Source organism: Ptychodera flava, chromosome 3, assembly GCF_041260155.1.
Source record: "Ptychodera flava strain L36383 chromosome 3, AS_Pfla_20210202, whole genome shotgun sequence".
NCBI classification, from domain to species: domain Eukaryota; kingdom Metazoa; phylum Hemichordata; class Enteropneusta; family Ptychoderidae; genus Ptychodera; species Ptychodera flava.
In genome coordinates this window covers 16,713,160-16,732,780 of record NC_091930.1, presented here as the reverse complement: position 1 = coordinate 16,732,780, position 19,621 = coordinate 16,713,160, and positions in this window count along the sequence as shown.

The window sequence follows — 19,621 nt, the reverse complement described above, 5'->3', positions numbered from 1 at the left end:
ATGCTAAGTCTATTTTGGCAAAAATGAAACAAAAGTTGCCATTCATGTAATCTGCTTGATTAAGAGTAATAAAATGACTCATTAAATTAATGTATGCATTGTATATTATTATAAGGTGTCTTTCGGTCATGGAATTTGTCACCGTAATGAGTATGTACAACATCCTGTTTGAATGACTGCGAAAAATAAGGCCTTGATCGAGCAAATTAACTTTATACATTGTAGTTACATTTATTAGGATGGAGAGGGTGTGAAAAATCTGCCATCTCCCATCCGACTCTATCGAGTTGCGGGCGTACAATTGTTGTGAAGCTAAGTTATTAGAGACACTTATTGTGATCGCTGTCCGTATGACCTGACAAACCTCATCTGACGCAGAAAGCAGTGGTTTCATGCAAGCATTCATGTGTCCCTGAATGATAATTGTCTTGTTTTTGAAATGCTCTTTGTTCCACTTTTCTCAACATCTCATAAATTTAGCTTGTCTAGTAGTCTTACACAGATTGCTTTTATTCGAATGACTAACGACCGTGAAATGTAGTGGGTGTATTTTATGTGCGCCTGTCAGCCAAATGTGGTCGCGAAGTGTCATTCTGAACGCAAACAATGTAAGCAAGAGATTACGAGGCCGTCATTATTTACATACTGTGCGCTCGAAAGAATTTATGTAGGGTGACGCAAGCAATCAAATACTAGTACTTTAATTGCGGCGGTGCGGGTACTACTCAAACTTTGTACTATTGCAGAGGCCTACTCAAACATTTTGCACACACAACTGCGTCATGACCTCTAGCATACCTAAGTACTACAGAATGTATTGTTATCTTTACCTGAATAAGCCGAGTAGTCCCGCTTTCGGTCGTTTTCAACGGCAAAATATCACATTTTAAGTGTTTTGTTGAAACTGAGGAACATATACTGACGATATGAGTTAAAATAAATAGAAGGCAGATATTTGTAAAGCCATGTGTGACCAGAGACCTGGAACGCTATCAAGAACCACTCCTAAGAAATACCCAAGGCGGCCTCTCAACGTTTGATTGTACATGCCAGGTACACTAACAATGCGTTACGTCCCTCAAGGGATACTTGACATGGCCTCCCTCTGCACTTCGCAAGATCTATTCATTTATGGCCACAGCGCAATGCTTTTGTTTCATCTATTGTTTCACAAAAGCGAAAGATGATCCGAAAATGTCATCACATCGGAACTTTGAAAAAATATCTGTTTAACTGGCCCGGTCGACTAAGATTTGACCTGTTTCACAATTCCCTATTCAATACTACATTCTGTAGTTGTGAGACCGGAATCGTGGTGAGAAAGTACAATAGATGATGCCTACTATTTATACCAGGCTCTGTATGCGGTGGTGAAGAATTTTCTATACCGTCTACTGATATTGAATATATCAGTGGATTGGAAGAGAAGTATGTATTTGTTCGTCCATTATGCAAAATCTAATGCTAATGCAGCGATCATATGGCAAAAAGCTCTTGTAATGCAGCAAATCAGTGTCGACAAAAATGTGAAAATATGAAGATGTTAACACTACCCAGTATATAAATCTGTCAGAAGACATGAATACGAAGAAAACTCGTACACGCTGCATGTTCTTTATAACAAACGAAATACATTAAAAAGAAACATGTTAAAATCTGTTAGGTACATGTTTCTTCTTAACATACGGAAGCCAACAGTACAGAAGATATTTTGCAACGAATTTAGGAAAAGCAAACAGAAACTTAAAAAAAAAACTTGTTGACTGACCTACCTACCACTGCTGTCAAGGAGGCGCAAGACCTCTTATTAGTTTCCCACAGGCCACCACAGCAGCGTTTAGTTCAATTTTTCTACTTTAAAACATTCAGCGACACGAATCCTCTTGCTAGGTGTAAGATCAATGTCACGTTGACTACCGATTATTTTTGTGTGCGCAATCCCATGGAAATTTCGAGCTAGTTATGAAAATAGCGCCCTCAGTTCTCTTTTTGCCGAAATTCAGGCTCATTGCTATGATTCACATGGGCTTTATAAACTCCTAATATTACTACGGAATGCTATATCCATCTTTCACAACAGAAGACTGCATTTTGCTTGAGGCAGACGATTATCATTACAAAAATACTTCATTTTAAAGTTTAAACAAAGCAAGCGCCAATGCAGAAACCGTAACTCAAAGGTCGATACTATGCCAAAAGAGCTGTATCCATAAAGAATGTGGATTCTATTAGAATATTTTGGAATCCTGAGGGAATCCATTATGTATTCTGGTACTGGATTCTCGCTGCTGTAGAATCTGTATATTGTACGATTCCATTAAAATTGATCATGCCTTAGCTCGCTGGATACGGAACATTTTACTCGGCACTATTTTTCACTCGAATTACCTTCACGAACCAGGAAGTGAATTACTGATCTTGTGCAATATAAGAAAAGAACTTGGAACTGTTTACGAAAATCAGCGGGAATTTATCCACCCTCTATTCAGAGTGCGATCTGTTTAATGCGTCATATCCGACGTCGTTGTATCATTCCGATCGATATATGCCATGTAAGTGAGAATCCCCCTTTAATAATCATTCGGCAATCATAATGAAATGACTCAATAAAGCTGTCGGACTGATCGTACCGGTAGCGTGTGTGCGTAATTACGAGGCAGGCTTTAGCATTATCGCTTCAGTGTTTGGTAATTTTTAACCAAATATCTCGTTAGATAAAAATTCCTATGTATCAAAAGGTAACTCTGAATAGTTATGAGTGTTGTCTTTCGAATTATGCAAGGGACCTGCCACCGTACTCAGCAGGCTGTTAGGCTAGCAATAATGTCCTTCCCCGGAGTAAGGTGTGGTGGGGGTGTTTTGTTCTCAGTACAGGGGTTTCTTGTTGTTACAGTTTATTTATTTAATACATTGGACCACGGTATTTTCAATAGAAACTTATACTATAGACCTTAGGAGCGTTGGCCTTATATCTTAGCACTAGGTTTGTAAGGATTTCTTTTTCTGTTTCACTTTGTCATGTATTTGTTCTCTGATTGTCTTAAGTTGGAGATGCATGTTACCAATACAGTTTTTTCAAAGCAATATTTCTCATCTAAGATGACAAGGAAACCCCCTCATACTGTATATTTTCAAAAAAGCCGATGCTCTAAAGTTTAGTATGGTAGCAATAGATTACTCGAAGGATGAAGTTAGTATATATTTGGGGTAAAAATCCTCAATTTAAGTATTAATGATGAAAATTAATTAGAAGTCAAAAACTTGATGCTATTTTCTGAAATGTAATATATCTCGACTATTTTGTTTTGCATTATCTATCCTCATTCTAAAATTGCATGGGTTGAAAGACTGACACCCAAAAAGTTATTAAAATCATGATAAGCAAATTTAAAATGCGGCTAATTCACAATGTAAGAACTTTATTGCCAAACAAAATAGTCGGTTTTTATACAGCATTTAAAGAACATAATGTGAAAATTTCAGAACATAATTTGATCCGGCCAGAGTGGAGTTAAATTCTTAGGAAATCTTGAAATCTGGAGAAAAAAATGGATGACTGCATACATTTGCAAAAATTAACACTTGTTATCATGCGGCTTATGACTGCTTGACAAACTAAACGATGAACCCAACCAATATATGAATCTAGGGTTAACAAATTATAAATGAATGAGTGTTTGCAAAAAAGTGATTTTTGAGAAAAATACACTGTGTTGGGTTCAGCGCCCCCTTACGCTAGGTTGTATCACTAAGGTGAATCTATTATCTGATGCGTTCGATTGCCTAGTGCGCCAACGCAAGCAAGGGTAAGTTCTGCGGACGCTGCCACAAGTTATCATGGGATTAGCTTTAACAAAGTCAGCATCGATCGAACCAGAAAGGGTATAACAGAAGAAAGAGGAGAAATTCTGAAACGTCGTATCAAGAGGACATCTGTAAACCCTGTGAACACTTTATTTTCATGCGTTCAGAAGCAAACAGGAGGCAAATCAAGCTCTATTATATTACCATGCCCTGTCCGTCGCATTTTGATTGGTCGAGCTGAACCAGGTGACTGACCACAAATACACAGTAATGGTTTGTTTACATGCCCGTGAATATGAATAATAAGATCAACAACTCAAAGTATCGTAACTTTACAGCTCAAACGTAAATCATAATCAATCACAAAATAAAGTGGAGCACTTGTAGGTCAAGTTGAGATACTTCTTTCTGAAAACATATCCGGATTTGCCAATATTTACAGCGCGCGTGACAGTGCGTCCCGTATTGCTCAGTTTATGGGGCCAAGTTCAAGATGTCGTTCGCTCCGGAAATATTCGCAAATTTTGACGGTTTTCTCGGGTTCGCTGATAATATAATGGAAATAACAGACTCCGCTCTGACCATTAACGTTTATTTGTGGGCGCGGGCTCGGCTCTTGCCCACAAATAAACTTTAATGGTCCGCGTGTCGCCCGTTATTTCTATAATATTCATTTTTAAACAAACACATAGGAAAGATGGGCGGTATGAGTTCCAGGCACATTTGGAACGCATCGTCGGTATGTTGAAACTCTTTATAGTGGCCAAGCGAATTTGCGTTGGTCAATGTGTCTAACACCGGATCAAACTAAGGCAGTCAAGTGGGGTCATCAAATGGGCAATGTAAAGATTCCAAAAATAGTTTTTATTAATTCACAAACACATTTTAACTATATAGGTCAACTGAAAATTCAAAACGAAAAGGATTTACTAACTTATGTTTACTTTTAATCATTACCTATGCAGTACTTATCAAGCACTTTCATTTTAGTATTTTTTTCAGATTACAAAACAAAATAATCTTAACATTTTACATACATACTAATCAGCAGAGGCTGTGGACAATAGATATTTGCGTGTAGTAGAAAAACATAAGGAATACACATTTCATAAAACTGACAATTCCTAGGCACCCCGAGTGTAGATCATTCTATGAGGCTTCCATGCGGTCACGTTTGGACAATTTTGGGCAACTGCATTGGACAATTGCTCGAATATGTCTTGCGCTCTGTAGTTGTACAGGGTGTCGGCAGTGCGTCCAAGATAGTGACTTCCATACTTGCACTACGAATCAGAGGAAACACTTTTTATAATGCATGAAAACGGTCACTACCGTACTTAGACCGTTTTGTACCTCAATCATTCATGTGAGATGAATAATGAAAAGGTCATTTTGACAATTTCGATATGGATGCACTTTGACATTAGAGATGCCCGCGCGCCTGTTTTGCGTTGGGCAATAAGCTGTGCATGCTAATATCCTCATGCATTCTATGCAGTGTTTTCATAATCAATTTACGATATGGCAGAAATGCAGGCAGTACAATGAAAACCAGAGTGTATATAACTCACTTCATCACAGCAATGAGGATTACAAAGTTAAAACTATTATCATAATGATATGTACCCATTTTCGATGAAATTTCGCCTTTCATTTTTCAGGCACTAATTAAGTTTACTAGGTTGTCCTATGACTTTTGTGTGTACTAGTAGTAGTATGTGATTGTCCTTTGACCTAACAATCTCAGTATATGCTGTGTATGTCAATGGATACATTCTCTCTCTCAACGTCATCTCTCTCTCTGCCTCTGTCTCTCTTTGTCTCTGTCTCTCTCTGTCTCTGTCTCTGTCTCTGTCTCTCTCTCTCTCTCTCTCTCTCTCTCTCCGTGAACTCTATACGTAGTGATGCGTGGTTGCTTTTGTAATTTGCGCTGTGTGAAGTTGGACTGCACCTCACAGATATACAGGACTCATAAATTTTACAATACTTTTCGGTTCCACTTCTGGGATCACTTTTAAGCCCTTGCAGTAAATAAACGTTTCACCATGTTACTCTTGGGAAACTCAAGATATACTTTTTTCCTAAAGAACTAACGCAAGGATGGTGATCCATTTTGAATTTCAAATATCAGTAAATTAGAGGTAGCTTGTTTTTGTGGTATCAACATTTACTCTATTCTTGACTTTGAAAGAGAATTTTCAATATGTCCCAATGGGAGAATTTGAGCAACAGTTAAGTATTTCAGTTTTGAGGCTCACACTACCTTACTACTTTCAGTGTTAGTTGGTGTAAACTACAACAAAATGGCATGTCAAGTAACTGTCTTTGTCGTCGAGGGATACAAGAAATGTGGATTCGTTTAGAAACCAATACGTCTTGTAAAATTTCCATGACTGTTCCATCTTACAGGTCAGACTGTCACAACGGTTGGAGGAGAGTTGAAGTACAACCCAAGGCTGACGAACAAAAAGACGAATTTATCACTATCATGCAAAATTTGAATCTGACTTCCCAGAAGTAATCGGTAAGTACGACGTAGAGGGCGCTGTAACATTCTGTGGCCACACAGGTACCAACAGATATTGTACAATTTTTGCAGTTTTTGAACCAATCTGAAATCATTGACATTAAAGCGCAGTGGTCGTCGCGCTGCGCATGCTCCTGAGGGGGTCCCCCCTTGTTGACAACATATCCGAGAATGCCGCATGAGGTTACGGGTTGATTATTATGTTTGCGATATTGCCGCTGATATGGCGGCTGATTTGTCACAAGCATACCACCTTTCCATATCTAACACGCAATAAAAGGTCAATTAATTAAAGTTAAATATCTGCTGAATATTTAAAACCAGTAAGGCCAGGAAGAAAAAATAAATTGTTCATCGGAATCGCCGCTTCTACTTTGGCATATTTGGAATTTTTTTTTTTTTTGATCGCGGCAAATTCTTACTTCCGCATTACAAATATTTTTAGTACTGCCGCTGGTGGCGCCCTACACTGTGTCGGGTTTTCGCGGGCACGGGATTTTGAATGAGACTTCATTCGTGTTCGGACTTAGTTGACCGCCAACACGTTGTTGTTACGTCTGAATTTGGCGAATCACGACGCAAAGTGGGTCGATTTGGCCAGAAATTTGCTCGTTTTGTCAAGGTTAGTACATGTCACATGAGTATTAATTTGATCGCCAACATTCGACGTGATGGCCAACAGTTAGTTCCAGAGTCGCTATTCAGTGCAGTGTTTGTCCTGATATTATACGTTCGGCGATTTGTTCAACAAGATCGTGACAGCAGATGGACGGTGCATCCGATTGAATGAAAATTGCATCGAAAGTATAAAAATTTACGGCAATGACAAAACACATGGTTGCGTCGATGTTAAAGTACGATCTGAATGATGACTATATAACTTCACTCCGATCACAGTACAGTGTTGTTAGACCATTATGTAAATAGACAGTGGTAAAGAGGCCAAAACATGGGGCCAAAGTAAAATGAAAAACTCAGATGCTAGGTCCCACCAGGACAATATTAAAGGACAATACTGAATTGTTGAATTTCAGTGATTTGCTGTACATTTCAGTTTTATTCTGAGAGAATGTTGAAATGCTCAGAATATGTTGTGCAAACACTAACTGTGAATGTAATGGCCTATGTTATTGTTGGGAAATATAGTATTGAATTCAGTTACCAGTATCAGTGTTTCTTGTCTGAGATATTTCTGGTAAAAAGGGAAACAATTATCTTGCCTTGTCTGCATCTGTGCAAAAATGCCAGAGAACCGCGTTTACCTTCGGCCTAAAAAAAAAAAAAAAAAAAAAAATTCGCTCGCCGCTCCTGGGACTTGGTCCAAAAAATCCGATGAACAAGATTTTGTTTTCCTCTGGCCTAATCAGAGTAATTACACGCTGGATTGAGATCACATTTGATCATGATTTTCTTGAATCAGTTGAATGGGGCTCGCTCGAGCCATGGAGCTAAACACTTACCCGTACGCGTGTATATGCCAACCCCGGTGGTGGCAGTCCCCGGGTTGGTGGGTACCCATGCGGTTACCAAATTCACGGAAAACGGGGTGTTTTTCTTCAGTCATCTCGGAGATTCTAGGTCCGTGAAATCATGAAAAAGGGGTACTTTTTCAGAGTAACCTAAGCCAGATGAACTTAAACTAAAAGAATTTGTGAAAAACATAAATGCAAAATCCAGAAAAAAGACTGACAATGTGAAGAATAAGCAAAGAATCCTAGAAACACGAGGGACGTGTATTGTCACACAGGAGCCAGCAGAGAACTCCAGATCCAAACGGATAAGGAAGATGATTGTGTATGAATGTGACTAAAATCAGGTGAGGACAAACATTTGTGATGTATGTACATGTATACAAAGTCAACCTCCAGGGTCAACCCTGGAAGTCAACATACTACCTCCTAGATTTCGAAAATAAGGGTGTTTTTCTCAGAAAATTCTAGGAAAGGGGGTACTTTTCAAACTTGGGTAACAAGCATGGGTACCCACCAACCCGGGGACTGCCACCGCCGCGATGCCAACAGACTATCAATGACCGGGTTCTGGTCTACGACATCGCTAGCAAGGACGAGAACTTTCATTTCAAGAGGCCCAACAGGAGTACAATTGACAAAAACGCAAGCTACAGAAATCTACAGCTCGCAGAGCAATGTCCGCTGCAGCAAGACACATCTGTTCCGTGGTCTGCATGAACGTCGGTGTCAAGAGGACCGGGTATATGGCGCGCTACACTCGGCAGTGGAGAATCCAACTCCACCACGAAGTTTACCCCATTGGGGGACCAAACGAGAATTCCAAGCACAGGTATCAAGTCAAGCGAAGGACCTTTCATAGGTCTTCTTGTTATGTGGGGGTTATCTCATTTGAAAGAGGATCTGACCTACCCGGCAATCAGGAGGTACAACAATAGAGTGTGCGTAGCACCGGTAGGCCTACACTTGCTAGCCGTTGGATCTCTGCCATGACAGTGCACAGGATCGCTCAATACGTCCCTATGTGTAGCCGTGCAATTTTCCTGCCAAATGCCGCGAAAACCCGCTCGTTTTGTCTATTGTGTCCTGTCATTTGACTATTCCTTGCCACGTATCATTAGAAGAAGTAAGAAATAGTGATCAACAGTGGGTCGTGGGCCAAGTCGTCGCGGGACCGGTATGTTGTGCAGCTGGTTGTGGGACCGGATTCTCTCATATATCCGTGTGTACACAGTGTACACGTCAACGCGGTGACCTTTTCCCTTATCGAAGCAACAGCATCTCCCGTGTCTTGCCGATCATGGTCTGTGAGTGTAATTTTTGTGTTAGGCATTGTGCTTGTTGCTGGTCTACATATGATATGTACAATGTTGATCATTTAGAGATGTATTTTTACCGTCACGTGCTGTACATAGCATTGTGTACAACCAGCGTGACCGCGCGCGATCAAACCCATATGTTCACTGTGACTGCATTCAGTAAACTCAGCGACATAATGTGCAGAGTGTCTCAATGTTCGTAGCCTAAATGAGTTTGTAAATAGAAATACACCACTGAAGTTCGTTTCCGATCTTGATATTTTACTATTGCATTATGTTGAGTCTAACAGCGGCGTTATCAAAGTGGGGGACCGCTCCCATCTCAGTCCGATTGAAGTTGAAAAGACTTATGTTTACAAACATTTATGTTTATCAACAACAAAAAACGCGCACGCGCAGCGCGACGACCACTGCGCTTTAATTTTGTATTGAATCTGATTGTGAAAATATACTTATAGCAAATATAATTCAAGTTGTGAGAATTTTTTTAAGCTTCTGTAAAACGTGAGATATTGCGGTTGCCGTGACAGTAGAGGGAAAATCCCAGCAAAAATGATATCTTCACTTAGGTGTGTTGCGCAAGATTCACAAACCGTTTTTGTCTCGACTTGTATCTATAGTCTAGTACTTTTTTTAACATCCCCTCAAAAGAGAGTATTTTCACTGTGCCCCATATCCCAGATGAATGCACCCGGTCAAAGGTTCAAATATTTACAGTTGTTTAGAGTTATGTCATACCATAGATTCTCGAGAGTCTATGGTCATACCAACATTTTCAAAGAGCCCAAGATACCATGTTTCAGTCAGATCATTGGCCACCACTGTCCGTGTGTTCTGGGTCTGTGAAATCATCCTTAAAGTACCAATCATATGCTTTGTTTCTATTTCTAATTAATCATAAGGTCAAGATAACAATATCAGCAAACAAATGTTTTGAAATTACATAATTTATATATCCATTCTGACCATGCCATGTGATTCTTTCTATCGTGTTTCAGATCGAGCATTGCCGGCTAATTTGGTGTGTGGATTGTACGAGGTGGAGGAAAACAAAGGATAATTTGACTTTCATGGAGTATGGAACGCGGTGAACAGACTTGAATTTGTAGTGCTAACTTTGGACAAATAATGCCAAACCCCAAAAAGGAATGTTTTAAAAATGTAAATGCGATGCAATATCTTCTGTGAAAATTCAGAATAATACATTATAAGGAGGCTGTACTCATACGCATAAAATACGATATTTCAAAGGGCAGAATGAACCTTTTGGACAGATTTTTAACATTGTGTAATTCTTTTCAAATCTTCAGACTATAAGAAGAATATACTTTTTTACTGTCTTAATTTTAAGGAAATCACACATTTTTGGGAATCGTACGTTTATTATTTAGGGTTATTACACAAAGTTTAGGCGATACCGCGTCCTATTCGAGTGATGTACCCGTATTTTGACGAGTTGCGCAGCAACTCATCAAAATGCGGAGACATCACGAGAAATTCCATGCGGTATCGCCCAAACTCCGTGTAATAACCAATTCATGCCAGGAAATGCCAAGAGGATTTGACCGGTTAACCTCGCTGTTAATTTTATGCAGGAAATTACAATAACAATGCTTGGTCGAATAACGCAGTGCCTTGAGGGCGGGATCGCCAGTGGTATAGGGGGAGGAGTACCTTCCCGATGGTGATAAGTGGTGCGGATTACCGTCGCCTAGGTGACTGGCGTATACGCGTGCCAAAAGACACCTATGATTGATTTCCTGTTGACCAGTCGGATGGCAGAGTTGCAAATACCTGGGCTGAACCATTTTGTTTTTTGTGGGGTCGGTGGTACTTTGACAATAAAAGTAAAGATGCACACATATGAGTTTATTGTCTTGTTTATGAGCGGCCAGTATTTCCAACAGCATAAATTATGTGCATTTGCCCTAGAAGAAATAATTTCGAATAAAACATCGCGAATGTAACCAAATTCCTTAAGCTCGACGTACACTTAAGTGCCCCAAAGAACCATGAAATCGCCCGACTTTCGATTGAAGAGATGAGTTTTGCCAAACCGCGTATAAAGAATTTCAAAGTGGCAGATGACTTTATTTTTAGAATCATAGACAGTATAGCGAGATGTAAAAAATGTGAAAGATCTCCCAACCCAACTATCCTAAATGTTTTTTGTGTCGACTTTGTGTTTGATTCGTTTCGAAAATGTGTTCCTACATTCTTATCCGATTTTTGTGTTAATAAAATGTTTGTTTCGCTTTGGATATTTGTAGGGAAGTTGGATTAGTGTATACGGTAATGTTTTGTTTGTGTGGGGAAAGCTTATGGCGAGACGCAGCCGGGCCTATGGTGTTACAAAGCTGATAGAGTGGCCCTTTGACGCTTGCGGCGAAACCCGAGTGTGCTTTCTTATCAGTCGCAGTGTAGATTCTCTCCTTAGTTTGTGTTTGTGAAAATTTATTTTAATGCATTTTCGTGGTCTTGTTCTTCGAGTAGCGAGGCAAGTGTATTAATTTTTGGTCACGTTGTGAGTCCGTTTGGTGGTTCGGTTTGTTTGTTCTATGTTTCTTTACTTCGTTAAATTTTGTTTTGACTGGTGTGTCTTTTAGATTTTTGCGGAGGTTTGAGAATTTTTAGGCAATATAAGTACCACTGCGGGGTACGGAATTTATGTTTATTGGATCAAGATACTTACAAGTATCATGGTCGATGTGCTTGTTCTCGCACATTTTGATTAAAAGTTCGTTTACTTTGTTTACTGTTTGTTCTGGCTTGTTGTGTATAATACTGAGTGTAATTGCCTTTCGCATTCGAGTAGGTAATCGTTTGTATTGACAATGACGAAAACCCGACCCTTGTCGAAGGTTTTTTGTCCGAAATTCGTCTATTGTTTGCAAGCTGGTTTATCGCGATTCTTTTGGCACGCGACATGTTTTGTTTCCTTGTTTGGAAAGATATGTCTAGAAGTGCGAGTTTAGCAGCTTCAGATAGCTTTCAAGTTTGTTGTTGTTGTTGTTGTTGTTGTTGTTCGGGGAGTCCAATTTGACGTTTCTTTGAATTGGTGTTGTTGCGATTGTTTGTGTCTCACGATGTAGCGTAGTCACATTTTACGACTGTATTTGTCGAAATCCTTGGGTGGTTTTATTCTGTTTGGTTTTGTTGGCGTCCGAATGAATTTTAAGGCTTTTGCCTAGAGCTACTTTTCGGAGTTTCATAGTTTGAGCGATGATAGGTTCTTGCTGAATTTCATGTTGTTGTCGGCTTTTCTTTGGAAATAGCTGATTTCTTTCCACGGCCATTTTTTCTGTTACGTTACGGTGATTGTTTATTTTGTATTTAATGTTGTGTTTCAGTTGTTTGTTATGTCATAGACTCTCGAGAAAACGGGACAGGCAACTGCTGAGGTTCTTTGTGCGATCTATCTTGGAATACATTAAAGTTTACTAGCCAAGAGGTCCCCGACAACAATACTTCGTACTTAACACTGAATCTCATTAACGATCAAACTGACGTTCTGAATATGTACACTTTGCTCTTGCATGGCACGTTCCGAGTAATGACACAGAGAATTTTGAGGGTTTTTTGATACTAGTCATGGTGAATGTTCTGGTAACGATGAAGATCACATTTTGGATTCAAGCCGAAGCCAACGGGGAAAAAAAACCCAGATGATAAAAACAGTGTACATTTAGCCATAGACGCTACAGAAAACTCTTGCTAGATATCGACAATATAAGTTTACATTCCCTACCATAAAAATCTCCGATAACAACAAACATTTACAAGTTAGACAGGTTTACACTTCCCCAGTCCTGCGAAACAAAAATCTGACCTTTATTTCATCTGTCACGCAACATTTGACGAAAATCAGGGAACACAAAAAATGACTACTCCATCGGAGCTCAAATACACGACCTCTAACATTTTGGTACTGTTTTAGCCTAAAGAAACACCAAAGTTCGGATAAGCTACACATGTTTACATCCGCAAAGTACTAGAAAATACATTTGTAACACTGACTTTCGCTGTCAGGTGAAACTTCGCGATCAATCGGGACTATCCATCGGATCGAAACAGTAAGGTAGACATGCATTTACACAAAGCTGAACGCTGTCCTCGTAAATTTGGCCGTTCACAGTTTTCAAACAACAACATTTCAGTAGTTAACATACATACTTTACCGAATCATGGAGCACTCCTCGCACAGAAAATATTCCGACGGTTAAAAAACTGCAAAAACGAGGGAAAATTCGGAGATACACGGACGATTGCGGAATGTAAACAACTCTGTGATGTCAACTGCAGCGGTATGTGTTTCTGATTTCTATTCGAAACTTTGTCACTTTACAGCAACATACTGACTCCCTGCAGACTTCTAGTTGCATCGAATCTCGCTACCAATATGTAAAAAGTAATTTAAAACCATTTTGACGAATTCTTCTCAAAATAGTTGTAACACTTTTCTTTCTAAAATTGGACTTGCGGGTAATCCGAAATAAGTTGTAATCCGAAAACATTATTACCGTATACCCGCATGCAGGTGTCTGTGAACCGCCGTTGTGCAGTCGATCGGGTCCAGCTTCATTCCGTCCCCGACCCATTAACACCTCTTAATTATTCCAAGTAGGATCGCGAGCTGCTAATCCCTTACACCCTTTGTTCTCTATCGCAGTTACCTGTCCCGTTTTTCTCTCGAGTCTATGGTTATGTGTACGATTTTTGTTATTTCTTTTAAGTGTTTGTGTGTTCTATGTCATTTTATGTTTATTTTGGTAGTTCTCTTTTTGGAGTATTTGGTGATCCTGAAAAGGGCCGCTTGGTATGGGTTTTTGTTAGCACTTGGCGCGTTTGTTTTGGCGATGAGCCTAGCTTTTTATGCTTCTTTTCGCCGATTCGATGTGCTTGGTGAGTAGGTTTTTGCCGCCTTCTTGTCACTGTGTGTGCGTACATGGACAGTCTGCATAGCCCTCGAATGTGGTCTCGATTTTTAAAAAACTTACAATTTAGGAGTATATATCAAAACTGATAAATGATTTATGTTTGCACATGGATTCACAAAACGTTTCGCCCCCGGTGTTCATTTTGGCTCAGGAATTCCATCTACTCACCCTTACCAGAGTAGTAAGCTTATGGGGCAAGTAAACATGGATGCGCCGGTGCGATTCAACGATCAGCCTGTATATCGGATCGAAAGTCAACAATTTTGCGGCTCGGACTATGATTTTATAAGTTTATATAAAAAAGTATAAGGCACGGGGTATTATATATTGACTGATTACTGTAGCTATAGATAGGCTACATTCAGGACGGGCAGCGACGGGCAGTAATTAGTAGGCAAAACAGGTGGTTTTCACCGTGGGCAGAACTCGGTGCCATGATACTGAACTTTAATAGTAATCCTGTCACCTTGAAGGTAATACTGTAGGTGAAACGAGGACTTCAAACGCACGATGGTACAAACAACACCACAAGTGAAACGTACACATAGAAATACACGCGTTCCTACGTTGTTTCCACCCGACCACGCGATTAAAATAAGACTGATAGTGCTGGATCGGTAAACAGTCAATTAATAGTTTAATTGACTACCTGGGTGATTGGCAGGTCGTGTCCAACGACGTCATATGCAAAGCAGGCCAAAAGACAAAAGCCCCAAAGATATTGACAGCTGGCCAGGGGTCACCATGAATATATAATGAAGCTTCACACGCAGAAATTGCGGTGTCAAGCCCTTCTTAACCGATCAAATCCCCTTGGCATTTCCTCTCATGAAGACATGCTACTTAACTCAAATGACAAAACGTCAGTATTATAAACGCATGAAATCAATCCTTCCATTTTTTCTTGATAAAATAATTGACTCAAGAAGAAACCACTAGCCACTCACTGGTTTCGAAACGTAACAGCCATGAATACCACTTCACCTCCATGCTTAGACAAAAAACCCTACAATTCGGTGTAATAATGGCCGAGCTATATTTAAACAGTCATAAAGAAGAGAAGAGCAAAAAACACGGTTGAGACATGCCTGAGTTATGGCTCAGTACATGGAAAAATTGTAACAAAATGGCCGCCATGCGGCCATATTGGATCATATCATGAAACGAATTGACGTGCATATGTATGACATAGGTCAATGTCCTTGTACCAACTTTGAATAAAATCGGTTGAGATGTGCCTGAGTTATGGCTCCGTACATGAAAAAATCGTAACAAAATGGCCGCACGGCGGCCATATTGGATTGTATCACAAAACAAATCGACGTGCATGTGTATGACATATGAAGTAATCCTTGTACCAAGTTTGAATGAAATCGTTCCAGGCATCTCTGAGATATCTGCGTGAACGGACGCACGGACGGACGCACACACGGACGGACGCACGGACATGACCAAACCTATAAGTCCCCCCGGACGGTGTCCGTGGGGACTAAAAAGATTCAAAATAAAATGAAAAAATGACAGGACTAAATAGTTTGTTTGACAAACTGACTTCAGATACTTCAGAATGGAGTGCGAATACCTATGTCAAATTCTTGTAGTGGTCTCTGTCCTGGTTGATAAAAAAATACGTTTTCAGAGAGCTCTTCAAAGTTAATGCCCGAACGACCACATGGCCTTATGGTCTAAAAAGAGCATTCCAAAATAACATACACAAGATTTTGAAGTTCTGTTGTCTCTGCTTCTGAAATTGCTTTTAAATACACGTTTTATTCCGGGAGGTGATGTGTTGGAATCATCGACCATTATACCCGTCCTAAAGAAACCCAGTGCAAAGGTAATGAACGATTGTAGACCAGTAACACTGACATCGATTCTTTGTTTTATGCTGGTTGCACAAATCTTAACGTGTATGTGGCTAATCATATGGACACCTTACTGTTTGCCTATGAGGTAATAAGGTGGTGAAGGAAACGATGCAACTCTAACACTTTTTAATTTAGTGTGCTTTCATTCATATTCTTTTTCAGACTAATACTAACAATAACAGTAATGTGTGTAGCGTCATGAAAAAATCAACAAACCTTTTGTGATGTCTGGGTATGTCCTTCTATGAACTTTAAAAGAAATAATATCAGTCGCGGATCTCCGCATGACCAGTTGAAACAAAATGGTCCCCTAGTGTCCATATTGGATAGTAGTGCGAAACTAATCAATGGCGGACACATCTCCCGAGTTGCTATGTTCAACTGATCTTGCCCTTAATTAATAGGTATGGCGCTTCTTCATAAAATATCGAGTACAATCTTCTCAACGATCTTGTCTAGTAATTAAGGACATACTTTCACAGATGAGCACGAAAAATCACTTTGATCGATACACAAAAGCAGACGTTGATTGGTTGAAAGTTCTAGCGAACAATAGAGGTGAGTCTAACAATACAAGTCTAGTCTCTGTATCATCAGCGTTGCTGGCCCCAAACAGACGGAGGATGAAAATGTAATTATTGAAAACAGACTCGTTGATGAAAAGCTGTCATTCTTCTACTCAGTCAATTAGGTTAATATGTTTCAGCTGTGAACAAGTCCATTTGAGATAGATTGTTGGGTAGGCAATTAATTAATTGTGTACCTTTACATTTTGAGCACTATAAGAGATTAACACGTTTTCTCTGCGATTTTAAATAATAATAATTTCGCAAATTACCTTCGGATCGACAAAATTAAGGTGCAGAAAAAAACTGGTCAATGTCAATGGCATGTTGTATGTAATCTGATCAGATATTTCTTGACGAAGAAAAGTATATTAATCTGCCATTCATATATCAGTAAATGTTTGATTTTTGCTATTCATTGGATGTATGATCGCTTAAACTCAAGTCGCATTTGTTGTCAATTGCCTTGATGGTGTAATTCAAACAATGACAGGACATGTAAAGGATAAGATTTGTAAACTTCCTCATTGGATCAATATTACTATATTTAAATAAATCCTTCGTAAATAGTATCAAAGAATAAGTGGACAATTAACTAGGTTAAACTCAAACATTTTTACAAACGTTATAACTGCAAATGTTTAATTACTTTTGAATAAGGACAAAATGAACAAAGCATGTAAATCTCTGTGAAACACTTTTCTGACAGTCCACTGATGTCTACCTGTTACATATTAACTTAAAATTCGTTTTGCAATGAAAACAGTGGTGTCGAAGAATAAAATATTGACTAAAATGATAAAATTGCCAAAAATGAGTGATACTGATAAAATTTACTATAATCTTCAAACTTCATAATAAGAATATCCCAATAAAACCAGATTTCAAAGAAAGAGGAAAAAAGGTGTTTATAGCTGTAAGCTGGATTCTCGCTCAAAACAAAATGCTTTACAGTGTGTTTATTCTAATTTTACCGGGAACTGACTGCATTATAGTAGTTGGCTAGCCTTTATACGTAAAATTCGTAGGGCGAATGTGCTTTTCGACGAATTTTTAAAAGTAATTTTACGAAGCAAGTTTCCGTCTTACCGGTGTAAGACTGAGACGTAAAACAGATCCATTGATTAGAATAGTTCAAGGTATGTACTAAGTAAATTATTTAGCCAGTCCAAGGAACCTACAGAATGAAAATGACAATTGGGTCGTCTTGATCCATCGCTAAAGGATGATATCAGATATCCAGAATGTGTTAGTGTAGCCTGCTACCGTGAAGATTGACTTGGAGGGACAACTTTCAATTAAGGTAGAACGCACCTCGGGGACAGACATTCGGACTCTCAAACTTTTACAGTTCTCTTCTGATATACCACATGTGGGGGTTCATTTTAAAGCTCTTGGTGAAAGAAAACTTTTCACCGGCTTAGTTTTTGAAATTCGAAAATTTTCATTTTTCGCCATAGAGTTAACACAGTGTTGGGAATCACGTGTATGGTGTAGCTCCGCCCACCCTTTCCTTTACTAATTATGTAGATTATGCATTGGGCGTGTCATTAGTTAGTCGTGTCATTCATTGATTCTAATGATTATTCATACTACACTGTATATATGGACCTGTGATAGTAATAAAGGTCAAGATTTGAACTTGGTCATACTAAGACACAATACAAAGCTGTCTCCGGCCTATTCTGTCTCTCTCTAACCGAACCTATCCCCAAGTGTGTACCCCACATTTGTTGGTGCCGAGACCAGGATACGAAGATGTCCGACATAGAGAAAGACAAACGTTGCAGAGGGGGCCACCGCTCGCAGATGACCAGACTCATCAACAAGGCTGAAGAAATCGTCAAATCCAATACTCCACTACAACCCAGCAAAATCGATGTGCTGAAAGCTACCATTGCGAGTATGACGACGAAAATACAAGATATCAGAGCCTTGAATGAACGAATATCGAAAACGACGACGATTACAACAGAGAATTCGTAGAAGCAGACGACTACGTGATTAAAGTCAACGAGGACTTGGTGAGATTCGAGGGATTTCTACAACGCCTAGCAAATCCTTCAAACCCCAGCCAACACCAGCAGTCCACACCAGAGAGCACTCACGTAAGGCCAAAAAAAAAAAAAAATGAAATGTTTCTGGTCAGCGCGCGCGTCACTTGAACAACAGCGCGTCACCCTTTTTTTTCCTGGTTTGAGGCCGGCGGCTGTGGCAAACTACTACTGATTACTATAACACCAAACCAAAACGGCTGAAGAGAAAGAAAATTCTTTGGGGCACATGATCAGTGACTGCATGAACAGTTTAAATGTTACTATATTGATAAAACTACAAAACTCAGTGTTATCCCCAGGCCATAGCGGTCCCGCTACGCTTTCGCCCCCCCCCCCCCGCTAGCGCTACGCTTTGATTCTCTCCGCTACGCTTTAAAATATTCCCGCCATCCTTTAGTTCACACGCTCTGCGTAGCTACCAGCTGATGCATGCATTGTCTACACATAAGCGCTCACTGCAACTTTTAACCTGGTGAAAGAGTGGAAGGTGTGAAGTATGGTATGCATCAGATAAGTTGTCCGGAAGTGTTGAGAGAAACGTTAAAACAATAGAAGAATCGACTGGGTTGTTCACAAATTTTCATTCCAGAACGACTACTACGACCAACAAAGCTGCAGTATACATCGCGGACAAGTGTTCACAGAGGTAGCGGTGTAGCACTAGCAGGGCCTTTGATCACATTCCCATGCTTTGATCAACGAAATGGACCGCAAAAGAAACAAGAGTTGACTGGTGAGGTTGATTATGATTGTACAATGATGAGTTTTGTCTGAGTACGATCACGATCGAGATCGAGTTCACATTGCATAAATTTCAATATGGCGGCGGCCATGTTGGTCGACAGGTTGACATTGATCCTGGCGTCGCGTGTGGTTCCACTCTGCAGACTCTGACACGTTCTCTGAAAGATTTTACACCTGATTTCCGAGGGATTCTAGTTGTACTTAGTTCATGTCTTGTGATCATCTTGGTGGTATTTTTAAAATCAAGAATCGAACGACGATGTTCAGTGGAAGTAGAAGTTATGCGGGGGGGGGGGGGGGGGGGGGCCGCTGGTTGAAATCTATCCCCGT